This window comes from Bos javanicus, chromosome 1, assembly GCF_032452875.1.
Source record: "Bos javanicus breed banteng chromosome 1, ARS-OSU_banteng_1.0, whole genome shotgun sequence".
Classification (NCBI taxonomy): domain Eukaryota; kingdom Metazoa; phylum Chordata; class Mammalia; order Artiodactyla; family Bovidae; genus Bos; species Bos javanicus.
Window position 1 is genome coordinate 2,830,408 of NC_083868.1, and position 14,656 is coordinate 2,845,063.

The window sequence follows — 14,656 nt, forward strand, 5'->3', positions numbered from 1 at the left end:
CGCTCGGCCTGCAGGGACTTGGAGCAGGGCCTGGGTTCCCAGCCAGAGATTGAGGCCAGGTCACAGCAGTGAAAGCATCAGCTCCTAGCCACTAGACGAGGGGTCAGTGACAAGTGTGGCCCTTCAGCTTTACAGAAAAGGATTTCCATAAAGATGGAAAGTAGAGAAGAAAGTATTAAGAGGAAAAGGGTACAATATGAGTGGATAGACACATGGGCAGAATCAGAGAGCAAGTGCCTGAGTTGTACCCTCATGCAATTTAAATCACTTAAAATGGGCATTTCCTCCAGTTTTCCTTTGGCCAATCATTTTGATTTGCCTGGCTCACTGTCCATATTTGGTATATCTCAGGATCCTCCTGTGGATGTGCATGCATCTCTTAGCGTAGATGGATCCTACCACAAAGGCCTGTGGGTAGCTTAGCATCACTCCCCTTTGACCTCCAAGGAGTCTTTCTGCACATGTGTGGTCAGGGAGGTCTCCTGACTCTGATAATGAGAAATCTGTGGTCTGGGCAGGGCCCAGCCACCTCCCTTAATTGTCCTGCTATTTTTGTCTTGGAGTTTCAGTCCTCAGGGAATGAAAGTGTCTAAGGGAAACCAAGTGTCTAAGAATATCATCTAATGTAAGTGAAAACTTGGAGTCAGATGGGTGGGTGGAGGGCGTGACTGAACATGTCTGCTGAGTGGTTGTGGCCCACCAGGCTCTTCTGAGCTTTTCACTCAGACAGCCTCATTTCATCCCATAGCCCTATGAGGTCAGTGAGTATTTTTTGGTTTGTTTTTGGTTCTTTAATTTTTACTTTATTCGGCCGTGCCGTGCGGGATGTGGGATCTTAGTTCCCCAACCAGGGATTGAACCTGCGCCCCCTGCTTTGGAAGTGTGAAGTCTTCACTGCTGGACCTCCAGGGCAGTCCTGGTCAGTGGTGTTATTATGTTTCCTTCTTTCTCGGGTGGGGAAACTGCGGTGTGGAGAAGTGACTTGCTCCCAGCTGGTCCTGCCCACAGGCAGACTTACTCTGTCAGCAGCATCTGCCAGCCCTGGGGACACAGCTGGGGCTCTGGGTCCTGGGCCTGTTCATAGAAAGAAGCCCAGGAGGAACCTCATTTTCTGGAAATGGCACCAAAGTCAAAGAGAAGAGACTGTCCCCGGCTCCATCCTGCCCACGGCCTCTCTGGGCCTCCGTTTTTCCATCTGTGAAGCCAGGGGCTGTGCTGTGACCTCTTTGGGACCTTTCTCCCTTACACATCTCTAATCAGCTCGCTCACACAGAAGGACGTTAATGACGGATGAGGCTCCTTGTGTTTTTTTTCTATAAACCTTTGCACTCAGCTCTATAGCTATTTGAGACGAACGAGGAAATAAGAAGCTGGGAAGTTATTATTTGGGAGATGAGTACATGGAGGACCTTCAGGTAACTCCGTAATAACCTCATGCAGGGGATCACCCAGTTTCCTTGTGTCTAAGAGATCCAGAGACGTTAATGAGGTTTAAAATGGTCAGAGGGAGGTCACCCTCATTAATAGCAAAGATAAAATGGCTCAACAAATCTCTCAGACATTTGGAGTATGCTTGAAAATAGTGAGCAAGTGACATAGTCATTCAAGTTTCCCTGCTTTGGGTCCCAAGATACAATCAGACCATGTGTAACACTGTAGAACTGTGTGGAATAATGTTGAACAGTCTAGAACCATCTAGAACAGTGTGTGTGTGCTAAGTTGCTTCAGTCGTGTCTGACTCTTTGTGACCCCATGGACTGTAGCCCGCCAGGCTCCTTTGTCCATGGGCTTCTCCAGGTAAGAATACTGGAGTGGGTTGCCATGTTTGTCTAGAACAGTGGAGAGAACTATTCTTGGTCTTGGCCTTGGCCTTGCCCTGTAATCCTGGGACTCTCCTGGTCCGGTCAGCCTTGATTTCTTCCCCTGCCATATTGAAGCGATGGTACCCACTCTGCTGACCTCATGGAGGTGACGACTATGGGAAACGGAAACAGAAACATTTGGTGGGACCTGCCCCCTTGAAAGAGATGCAAGTTCACTGCAACGCAGCACAGATCCTCGTGACACACTGGGCTTTCTTTGAGGCTAATGGTTTGGAAGAGACCCTGATGCTGGGAAAGATTGAAGGCAGGAGGAGAAGGGGATGGTTGGATGGCATCACTGACTCAATGGACATGAGTTCAGGCAAGCTCCAGGAGATGGTGAATGGCAAAAAGCCTGGTGTGCTGCCGTCCATGGGGTCTCAAAGAGTCAGACATGACTGAGCAACTGAGCGACAGCAATGATTTAATTTGCCAGAATCTTCTCAATAGAAATAGACTCTTCTCTTGACATTCCATCTGTTTTCCTCTGACCTAGGAGAGCGGCTCTTGATGATTGATGAAGCTGAGGAGCTGACGGGAGTCACTATAGCCGGCTTCTTAATTTTTTCTTGCTGACAAATTCTGACAGTTTATAACCTGTAGGAGAAGAATAAAGTGATACCTTGGGGAAGGAAGACATATCTTCCACACAGCTCTCTCGCTCTGAAAGAATTCTGGATAAGATGAAAATGAAGTTGTATTCTAATTTCTGTAAAAACAATGTCCTATCCCTGAATCCACCTTGCCCACTCTGTTTGTGTCCAAGAGCACTAACTAGATGAAAAGAACCCTTTTCAAAGTCGGTTCTGTGTTAATTTGTTATCCAGGATATACATGATCAATGTTGATCTTTCTGGTGACTTGGAGAGGTAGCAATTTTCCAGAAGAAATTAAGTTAAGGAGTGGGTGCCAGGTATACAACACGTAGGTGGTGCTGGGATTTGAACCAGGATATACCTGACTCTAAGACCTCAGCTATTCCCTATGCTATTAACTTGGCTTCCCAGGTGGCTCAGTGGTAAAGAATCTGCCTGCAATGTATAAGATGTGGGTTCAGTCCCTGGGATGCAGTCCACGGGGTTGCAAGAGAGTCAGACACGACTTAGCTACTAACCAGCAACGAAGCAGCAGAACCTTGGAGCAAGAACTTCAACTCTCAGCTGATGGAGGTGTTAGCTCTCTCCTGGCACCTTAATTCCGCAGCTGTCTAGTTTTTGGAAGCCTTGTCCTGTTGCTCATTGATAATGTGCCTTTCTTTAGAGATCCAGACTTGACTCCTAGACTCCCGAGACCCTCTCCCCAAAGAGGATCATAGTCCTGCCAAGATTGACCAGGATGGTGCTCCCCAGGCTCCAGGGCGCTCAACTGAAGACTGAAGATTGGCATGAAGCCGCATTGCCATTGCTCTGTGCGGCCACCGGAGGAGTTGATGCCCCTCCACCCTGTCCTCTCACAAGCGGACTGGGCTGGCCTTTGAGGCCCCGGGTTGCAGGCTTCATCCTACCACCACTGGCTGGGTCACCTCTGGCCATCACATCTCCGGGATTCACTCACGTAGGGGTTCAACTCCCTCATTAGGGCTTTTCAAGTTCTAACTCCGAAATTGTCATGTTCTAGAGAGTCAGGTTCCACCACTTTGGCCCCTGTGGAACAGTAGGGAATGAAAACAGGGGTGCCCTTTTCTGTTGGAAACTGATTTATTTCACAATCACACTAGCGGTCACTGGGGATACCTGGCCAGTCACCTACCTGGTCAGCTCTCCATTGTAGCTGTTCTTTGACAACTGAAGGGAAATGAGAGTTTTGTATTTTCACAGTGTCCATAAACTCCAGTATCTCACTCATCATTCTGGAAGTGAGGGTTGGAGGAAATGGTGCTTTATTGTTATGTCCCTTAAACTGTGTGTTATGATTGAATTGCATCTGCCAAAAAACGATAAACGGAAGTCCTAACCCCCAGTACCTCAGAATGTGACTCTACCTGGAGACAGGGTCTTTACAGAGGTCTTTCACTGTTAACCCCATGGACTATAGCCCACCAGGCTCCTCTGTCCATGGAACTCTTCCAGCAAGTTACCAGAGTGGGTTGCCCTTCCCTTCTCCAAGGGATCTTCCCCACCTAGGGATGGAACCGAGGTCTCCTGCATTGCAAACAGATTCTTAAGCATTTTACAGAGGTAATCATGTTGAAATAGGGTCATTACAATGGGCTCAGTTCCATATGACGGTGTCCTCATAGAAAGGGGGACTCAGAGACAGACAAACATAGAGGGAAGACGATGTGAAGATACAGGGAGAAGACGACCATCTCCAATCAGATGCTCCCACACAGCCTCAGAACCCTGCAGACACCTTGGTCTCAGACCTCCAGCCTCCAGGCCTGTGAGAAAGTAAATTTCTCTGAGTTGTTTAAGCCACTCAGTTTGGGGTATTTCACTGTGGCAGCCCTAGGAAACCGATGCACAGTGTAAGATGGCTTTCCAGCTGAAAGAAACTGGACTTGGTTCTGAGAAGGGGGATAAGGGCCCAGGGTCACATGATGGAAACAGGAGACAGACACCACTGTGGACCCAGGGACATTCCGGCTTCTGTCCCTCATTGCCGTTTTCTACCTTTCCCAAAGAGAAGGTGAGACCTGGGCTGACTTTCCTCCACGTAGTACTGTCCCCTATCCACATTAGTTTGAAGGGATATATATATTTTTTCGTCTTTGAAGTGATATATATATTTTTTTTCTTCTTTTTTTGAACCATAGTTGGTTTACAGTATTGTGTTAATCAGGTGTACAGCAAATTGATTCAGTTACATATTATAATACATTAGGATATATATATTCTTTTCCATTACTGATTATTTTAAGCTATTGAACACCGTTCCCTTTGGTATATAGTACATCCTTATTGCTTATCCATTTAATATATAGTAGTGTGGATCTGTGAATCCAGTACTCCCAATTTACTCCTCACCCTCCCTTTTCCCCTTTGCTAACAGTAAGTTTGTTTTCTGTATCAGTGAGTCTATTTCTATTTTATAAATAAGTTCATTTCCATTGTTTTTTGGACTCCACACTAAGTGATAGCATGTCCTATTTGTCTCTCTCAGCCCGACTTTCTTCACTTAGTATGATCATCTCTAGGTCCAATTTTGTAATGATATTTAAACATGGTTGTTGTTTAGTCATTCAGTCGTATCCTACTGGCATCCCTGTCCTTCACCATCTCCCAGAGCCTGCTCAAACTCATGCCCACTGAGTCAATGATGCCATCCAACCGTCTCATTCTCTGTTGCCCCCTTCTCCTCATGCCTTCAACGTTTCCCAACATCAGGGTCTTTTCAAATGAATCAGCTCTTTGCATCAGGTGGCCGAAGCACTGGAGTTTCAGCTTCAGCATCAGTCCTTCCAATGAATATTCAGGACTGATTTCCTTTAGGATGGACTGGTTGGATCTCCTTGCAGTCCAAGAGACTCTCAAGAGTCTTCTCCAACACCACAGTTCAAAAGCATCAATTCTTCAGCACTCAGCCTTATTTATGGTCATACTCTCACATCCATACCTGACTACTGGAGAAGCCATAGCTTTGACTAGATGGACCTTTGTTGGCAAAGTAATGTCTTTGCTTTTTAATTCAATGCAAAATCACTGCAGATGGTGACTGCAGCCATGAAATTAAAAGACGCTTACTCCTTGGAAGGAAAGTTATGACCAACCTAGATAGCATATTCAAAAGCAGAGACATTACTCTGCCAACAAAGGTCCGTCTAGTCAAGGCTATGGTTTTCCCTGTGGTCATATATGGATGTGAGAGTTGGACTGTGAAGAAGGCTGAGCACCAAAGAATTGATGCTTTTGAACTGTGGTGTTGGAGAAGACTCTTGAGAGTCCCTTGGACTGCAAGGAGATCCAACCAGTCCATTCTGAAGGAGATCAGCCCTGGGATTTCTTTGGAAGGAATGATGCTAAAGCTGAAACTCATTTGGCCACCTCATTCGAAGAGTTGACTCATTGAAAAAGACTCTGATGTTGGGAGGGATTGGGGGCAGGAGGAGAAGGGGACGACAGAGGATGAGATGGCTGGATGGCATCACTGACTCGATGGACGTGAGTCTAAGTGAACTCCGGGAGTTGGTGATGGACAGGGAGGCCTGGCGTGCTGCGATTCATGGGGTCGCAAAGAGTCAGACACGACTGAGCGACTGAACTGAACTGACTGAAGAACTTAAGTTGCTTTAAAATTCGCCAAGTCTAGGTGAGCTCAGACTTGCTGGTTCCTTGTGGAGTGGCCTTTGCAGCTGGAACTGCCTCCTGGTGGATCTGCTTTTTCACATTTGACTTGAACGATGTTTGCACATCGTTCATTGTGTGGAAAACCATGGCACACCCAGACCCACCCAGTTTCCCAGGAGCTGAGAAGCTGCTCTGGGTCTGGCAGTGGCAGGTGACAGTCCTGACCGGTCCAGGAGCCAATGAGAAGTTCATTTTAAAATTCGCCAAGTCTAGGTGAGCTCAGACTTGCTGGTTCCCCGTGGAGTGGCCTTGCAGCTGCCTCCTGGTGGATCTGCTTTTTCACATTTGACTTGAAAAATGAACGACGTTTGCACATCGTTCATTGTGTGGAAAACCACGGTGCGTCTGGCACGGCACACCCAGACCCTTTTCCCAGGAGCGGAGAGGCAGCTCTGGGTCTGGCAGTTGCAGGGGCCAGTCCTGACCGGTCCGGGAGCCGATGAGAAGTTCATAGGCTGTTAATAAACTGGAACCAATCGGTGAATGCGGGCCAGGCGTGCGGGGGCCGGCTGGGCCCGCGGGTCCTTGGGAGAGCTCGCACTTGTGCTGCCTTTATCTGCATATCGCAGGAGCCTGGAAGCGCCCGGCCGTTCTCAGCGTTTGTTACAGTGAATAGACATATGCCCCTCACACCAGCACAGGGAATATCTAATTAAGCTACACAATGATTGCTTATGCCCGGGGCTGTCACAAACAAGGCTCTGTCACTCTCCGCTGAGAACCACAAAATGGGAATTTGCTTTCAGGGCACAGTAATGAATATATTCGACATATATTAGAATTGATTTAGATCCCACACCCCTTAAAGAAACACAGCAAATGCCATTTTCACAGGAATAGTTTAGAGCCCATTTAAATATTTATTTTTAAATATTTTAACTCCTATTTTAACTGGGAATAGGATCGTGGGCTGGGGGGGGTGGGCAGGGTAGAAAGCTCCTGGTATATATTGGTTGGTTAATTACAATGTTCAGTGTAACTTGCAATGATTGTTTTTCATGAATAAGTTAGGACCTTAAGGGTGGGAGTTGTATTTTGCTCAATATTAACAGAAATGTTTGCATGTGTTCCATGAGAGCCAAAATCTTTGAGCTTAAGAAGGGAATATGTTTTTCTTAAGTTGGTCTTCCCTTCCATTACTTTAGTATATGTGGGACCCACAAGGAAATTTTCCTTTCTTTAAAGTCAAATCATTTTAGTACCTCAAACTGAAGTCCTATATCCCTTACTTAGGACTTGTGTTGCTACTTTAAAGTGGACTGTAATTTTTAACAGGGAAAAAAGCCCTTGTCTTGGTTTTGTTGCTGCTGTTTAGTCGTGTCTGACTCTTTGTGGCCCCATGGACTGTAGCCCACCAGGCTCCTCTGTCCATGGGATTTTCCAGGCAAGAATATTGGACTGGGTTGCTGTTTCCTCCTCCAGGGGATCTTCCCAACCCAGGGATGGAACCCATGTCTCCTGCATTGGCAGGTGGATTCTTTACTGCTGAGCCACCTAGGAAGCCCCTTATCTTGGTTTTGGACCTAAGAAATTACCTTTCCTTCTACTGTCATGGCCAAGAAGGAACTGATGGAAGTGGGGACACTGTAAGAAGTTCCTTGGCTGGAGTAGGAGAAACTGTGAAAACCACGTCAAAGAGTTTTTCATCAAGAGAAGGACTGGCTACCTAAGTTGCAGGGCCCAGTACAAAATGAAAATATGGGTTCCCTCATTTAAAAATCATTATTAGGGATTTCTGGGTGACAGCAGAACATTAAACCAACCACAGAGCTCTACTGAGCACCAGAACTTGGGTGAGTGACTGCAGGGGTCCCACACCCATGAAACTGGCCCTGCCAAGGACGCTTTTTGTCCTCTATAAGGAAAAGAGGAAAAGAGGACAAGGAAAGAAGAGGTGACGTTAAATCCAAATTTTATACAGCCCATGAGCCCAGAGATACTCAGTCAAGATGAAATGAAGTGAAAAACTATTTCAAATTTATTTTGTTCATCCTGGCCAGGTGAACTTGAAGAGAACATGCATGCTCAGTTATTCAGTCATGTCCGACTTTTTTTGGACCCCACGGATTGGAGTCTTCCAGGCTCCTCTGTCCATGGAATTCTCCAGGCAAGAGTATTGGAGTGGGTTGCCGTTTCCTTCTCCAGGGGACCCTACCAACCCAGGGATCGAACTCGAGTCTCCTGCATTGGCAGGTAGATTCTTTACCACTGATCCACCTGGGAAGCCCGTTTAAAGAGCAGAGCAGGCCTCCAACACTAGCAGTTGGGTTCCAAAGGCGTTTTTGTGCTTTTGTCTTTCCAAGTGTAAAGCTGCTTTTTTCTTTGCCTTTTCATTCACGATTCTATCAGTTCAGAGAATGAGCTCTGTAAAGAATTATGCGTTTGATGAATCGGTCAGAATTCTGGAGAGAAAGCAGAGATGGAAAATTCCTGCCTTCCCTAGAAAAATGAGAAAGAGAAGCCTTGGGTAGCATTCTCCCAGTTGCTGAGAGCCCTGGCTGCCGTTGGGTTTTGCCCGGTGGAGCAGGTGGGGTGTGGCGACTTGTGGCTTGTCTGTCCCTCATTTGCTGTGTCCCTACAACCCAAAACAGATGAAGATGCCTCCTCATCCTTGGACCCTGGTCTGCCCCCACACCCACCATGAGTTTCTCCTGCAGGGCCAGGGTCCCATCTGGTCCTGCCCATGAACCACTGTCCATGGGGAAATAGCTGGTTTTCCTCAGAGGAGGATATTGCAAGAGATCTGTCAGGCTTTCTTTTTAAATTGTGCTAAAAAACACCAAACATAAGATCTAAACCACTTTTAGGTGTACAGTTCAGTGGTGTTAATGATATATATATATTGTTGTACAACTGATTGCCGGAACAGTTTTGCGCCTGTTCAGCAAAGGCGAAGGGAGAAGCAGGCAGCAGAGGATGAGACATCGATGACTCAGTGGACTTGAATCTGAGCAAACTCCAGGAGATAGTGAAGGACAGGGAAGCCTGGCATGCTGCAGTCTGTGGGGTTGCAAAGAGTTGAATGCAACCTGGCGACTGAACCACAGCAGCAACACAACTCCACAGTCATGGTTGCGGGCATCTGAAAAGGAAAGATCGTCAAACTCAGGAGGTCCTTAATAAACATCCTTAAATGAATGGGACCACACTAAGCTGTGCAACTAAGACTTTGTGTATGACCCGACCAAGTCCCTGGGCCCCATACAAATTTTGTGACATGATTTTTGCTGTCTCCTGATAACTATCCACTTACCAAAAAAAAAGGTGTGTGTGTGTGTGTGGTGGGGTGGCGGGGGCGGGGGCGGGGGGGGGAGACTTTTGAATCACTTGGATTCTTTGATCCATTTCTTCTTTTTTTTTTTTGAACCCATGCCCCCTACAGTGAGAGTATAGTCTTAATCACTGGACCACTAGGGAAGGGCAACTCTGGATTTGATTGCTAAATAATCTCTAAGCCTTCATATTGAACAGCGTCTTTGCAACCTCTCAGCTATCCCAGAGCTTAGTTCGGTGTCTGATATACAGCAGGTGCTTCGTAAATATTTGGTGAACAAATGAGTCACTGAAAGGCTTTTCAGTATTAATGAGGAGGGGGAAAAATAAATGAAATCATGTAATCCCTAAACCCCACTTATGCCGGTGGCCTCAGCCCCCTGCCAGAGAGCATCCTTCAAAGCAAAGTTGATGGGGTGTCGGGGCAGGGTGCAGAGGACAGGGAGGGGAGGGCCGGGGGTGTGCACACGGCCAGGTAGCCAGAAATCCCTGGCCTGGGAGGATCCACCTTTGGAAGGAGAGCTAAAAGACTCTCTTGGGAAACAGAAAAACCCCGGGAGGACTGAGGTGGAGGGTGGGGCATCCAGCAAAAATGTCAGAGTGGTTTAAAAGCAGCTGAGGGTTGATCTGAGTGCTGCCCGCGAGGGTGCTAGATGAGGAAGATGGTTGGGCAACAGGTCGGGCAGGGCTGGCAGGAGCTGCAAAGCCTCATGGGAGGAAGTGTTGCAGGAGGACAGAACCTGACAGTGGTCTGGCTTAGGGATTCAAAGACATCTGGAAGGAAATCTGGAGGTGGGGTCAGATGGTAAATTATGAGAGAAATGGGGAGATGCACCATTATTTAAGAACATGAACCTATTTGTTTTGTCTAAGACAGAGCAGGACTTGCATGCTCATTCACATCCTTTTTTAAAAATGAGAAAAGAGCCTAAAAGCCTTTGCAAGGAATGTCCAGGATGAGTCTGGGGGGAATGAGGTTTGGGCTGAGGGGTTAGGGAGTGTGCTTACTTACTCAGAGATGGTATGTCTGCAGCTGGGGAAGCATCTGAGATTGAGGTCAAAGGCAAAGCAAAAAAGCAAAAACAAAAGGCAACATCACCAATTTTGTTTTTACCCTCCCCCAGCTCTCTAGGGACAAGTGGTCCAATTCCAAAGGTGGATCAAGAAGCTGCTTCTTTTTCCTCCAGGTGAAGGGGTTGTTAGCGAAGAAGCAACTGCAAGGTACGGAAGCTTCAATACACAGACCCTCTGGCACCCAGTGGGGAGTCAGGACCTGGCCCAGGAGATGTTAGGGTCACACTTGCTTGCCACTGTCATGGGGTTTTCAAGCATGGCACTAGGGCAGAAGGGCTAGGGGAGAATGCTTGGGAATTCACCTGTTAAAGCAATTCACTCTGGGTCCTGTGGGCCAATTCCCTCCTTTGTCTGGGCCTCAGTTTCTTGTCTTTGAGGTGGGCTCATTGGAATAGCTCACTGAGTCAGAATCACCTGGTGATTACAAACACACACATCCCTGGCCCCCGCCCCCAAAGATGCTGACTCAGTAGGTTTGGGGTCAAAGCCTGCTGTGGATGTTGCGTGCATGCATGCTAAGTCACTTCAGTCATAGCCAACTCTTTGCCACCCTATGAACTGTAGCCCACCAGCCTCCTGTATCCATGGGATTCTTCAGGCAAGAGTACTGGAGTGGGTCGCCATGCCCTCCTCCATGAGATCTTCCTGACTCAGGGATGGAACTTGCCCCTCTTGTATTGCAGGCAGAGTCTTTACCGCTTAGACACTGGGGAAGCCCACAGTGGATGTTTTAAGAATGAACAAACAAAACACCCACTTGGTTTTACTCATTACTACAAGTTGATGTCTCTCTCTCACAGTTGGAAGGATGCCAAAGTTCTCTTGGCAGAATAAACCCCAGGGTGGACTAAGTTTTAACATCCCCCAACCCCATGCTCAAGTTGGATCCATCTTTCAGGGCCAGTTTAAGTGCGCTGTCCTTCCTGAAGTCTTCCCCACCTTTCAGATCCCTGGTCTGTTCTTGCTTTCTCCACCTCCTCAATCACCGTGATGCATCAGTGGAACAACATGACTCGGTGCAATGGCACAGCCCATTCTCCCTCTAGCTGGCCTTCCCGGAAGGGCGTGCTCCTCGTTGGGCGATCCTTGTCTCCCAGCCGCCCTGACACCATGGTTACTGACTTCAGCTGGACCACTCTCTGATGTGTCGGCTGGGTCAGCGAGCCATCACAGCGCAGCTAATCATCACTTTGCTTATTGTCAGTTCAGCTAAGTTAGCATCTGCTCTTTGATCTTTCCAGTGGGGTGTGTTCGAATTTATTCATTTTAGTCACCTTCATGCAAATCTCCTGTACATTTATTCCTTGTGATTTCCATTAGCCTAAAGGGTTAGGTTTGTTCCACAGCTTGTTAAATTTCTCCAGTGATATGTGTTCTTGGCACCTCTCTGCCCTGATTTGGAAAAAACTGTGACATCCATTCTCCTGGTAAGAGTCATGCTTTTCTTACCCATTGTTAAGTAGACTCTTCCATCTCAGAAAAAAAAAAAAGAAAAAGGAATGAATACTCCAAATTAGGAACTTACATACGGAGAAAAGCAGAGATAGAGTTGGGAGTGTTGGGGGTGAGGGGAGGAATCGAGGGCGGGGGCTGGGGGCAGAGCAGCGCCACATGCCAGATGGAGAAAGGCTGCTTCCAGTGTATCGTGTTTCCTTGTTTTTCAGTCTCCTGATCTCTCTCCTCTTCTCCAATATCGTTTCATGGTCCTTTAAAAAAATCACAGTAATGCCAGTATTAATGTTGACGTGGTGGGGACAGGTGGAAGCCTGCTTAAGAGGTGTGCAGAGAGACCTAAGCTGCATGGCCTCTTGAACATGCCTAAATCCAGTGCTTGTTCCTTATTTTCTGGCAGAAATCGTTCTGAACTCCTCAGTGATGCAGCTAGGTGTGCTGGTGGTGCCTTTAAGTAAAGGTTCCTTATCCAGTGATTCTGATAAAGTGGAGTCTGGAGGTTTATGGCGCAGATTTGATGTAAAAGCAACCAGGCTCCCTCTAATTACAGAAGTGAGGCTTTGCTGGCATCTGAAATAGGCGTGATTCTTCTGCGGCATCTAGACGGATCCACACATAGACTCCTATCTCTGTTTTCTCCTCTCGCATTTCCCCTGGTAAACTCTTCATCACTCAGCAGCATAAGTCACAATGGAAATTAGACTTCTGCTAAGAAGATTTTAAGAGGGAGGTTCTCTTTGGGTTTGACTTGCACACACTGCATTATAGCACAGGGAGCTCAGGCTGGTGCTCTGTGATGACCTAGAAGGGTGCGGGAAGGCCAAGAGGGAGGGAACATAGGTACACATATGACTGATGCACTTCGTTATACAGCAAAAACCAACACAACATTGTAAAGCAACCATCAGTGCATTAGTCTCTCAGTCATGTCCAACTCTTTGCGACCCCACGGACTGTAGCCCTCCAGGCTTCTCTATCTCCAGGCAAGAATACTGGAATGGTTGCCCTTCCCTTCTCCAGGGGATCTTCCCGACCCAGGGATTGAACCTGGGTCTCCCGCATTGCAGACAGATTCTTTACCATCTGAGCCACCACAGAAGCCCCAAAGCAGCTATCAGTTCAATTCAGTTCAACTGCTCAGTCATGTCTGACTCTTTGTGACCCCATGGTTGCAACGATATCCCAATTTAAAAAATGGGAAACCAACAAGGTTTTAGAACAGGGAACATCACTCAATACTCTGTAATAACCTAAATGGGAAAAGAATTTGAAAAAGAATCATACATGTATCTGTATAACTGAATCTCTTTGCTGTACCACTTAAATCATCACAACATTGTTAATCAACCGTACTCCTATGAAATAAGTTGTTTTTTAAAAAAGAGGAAGGGTCTATCGTCACTTTGCAAAACAGGTCCTTCCCTGCTCTGAGCAGTCCTTATGGCACTTCTTCTTCCCTGCATCCTTTTATTTTCCAGGGGAATCGTTATCTGTTGTGCTCTAATTATGTGGTCCCTTAGGATGGTTCAGTCCTTTCCATTCTCATTGATTCTAATACTTCCTCCCAGCGTACCATGCTCACCCGATTTCCCCTTAATCTCATAAATCTCCTTCCACCAAAACTTAATCCAGAGATCATTAGCTTTCTCTGTGTCCATTTTTCACAACAGTGGATTTTTTGTATCACATGTTCTATAGGAGCAGTATCTAGAATTTCATTGAGCGAGTCTTTGTTCAACACTCTTAAATATAAAGACAAACTCAATGCAATGTGGTATCATGGATTGTATACCCTCCACTCTTCTCTGGAACCAACAAGAGATGCTAATGGAAAAACTGGTAAAATCTAACCAGAATCTGTAGTTCAGCTAATATCAGGGTAACAGTGTTAATTTCGTAGTTGTGCCAAATGCTCCAAGGTTATGTCAGATATTATAGGGGAAGCTGCCAGAAGGGTATATGGGAGTCCCCTGTGCTACATCATGGCGGCTTCCCAGGTGGCTCGGTCGGTAAAGAATCCTCCTGCAATGCAGGAGACCCAGGTTCGATCCCTGCATCGGGAAGATGCCCTGGAGAAGGAATAGCAACTCCAGTATTCTTGCCTGGAGAATCCCACGGCCAGAGGAGCCTGGAAGACAACAGTAGTGTGTGGGGTCGCAGAGATTGGACACAACTGAAAGACTAAGCCTTTCGCTTCCTTCACTTCATATCATGGCAACGTCTCTGTGACATAAAACACATTCCAAAGTGAAAAGTTAATTTGAAAATGGACAACTTTAAATATGGTGAGAAAAAAGAGAGAAAAGAAACAATAGGAAGGCGAAAGACTTAGCACATGTGCATAGTTGCTTTGAAACGCTGTGTTAGTTTCTTGTACAACGAAGTGGACCAGCTATATGCATACCCGTGTCCCTTCCCTTAGGACCTCCCTCCCGTATCCCCCCACCCCACCCCTCTAGGTCATCACAGAGCCCTGAGCTGAGCTCCCTGTGCCATACAGCAGCCTCCCACTGGCTGTCCAAGTCACTCGAGGTCGTGTATATACGGCAGTGCTGCTCTCTCAAGGCGCCCCGCCCTCTCCTTTCCGCTTCCCGTGTCCTCCACGTGTGTCTGTGTCTCTATTCCTGCCCTGCAAATAGGTTCCTCTGACTGACCTCTGCTCACAGCTTGCCCTGTCTTCTCTCCAGGCAATGGGTGTTTTTATAGGGC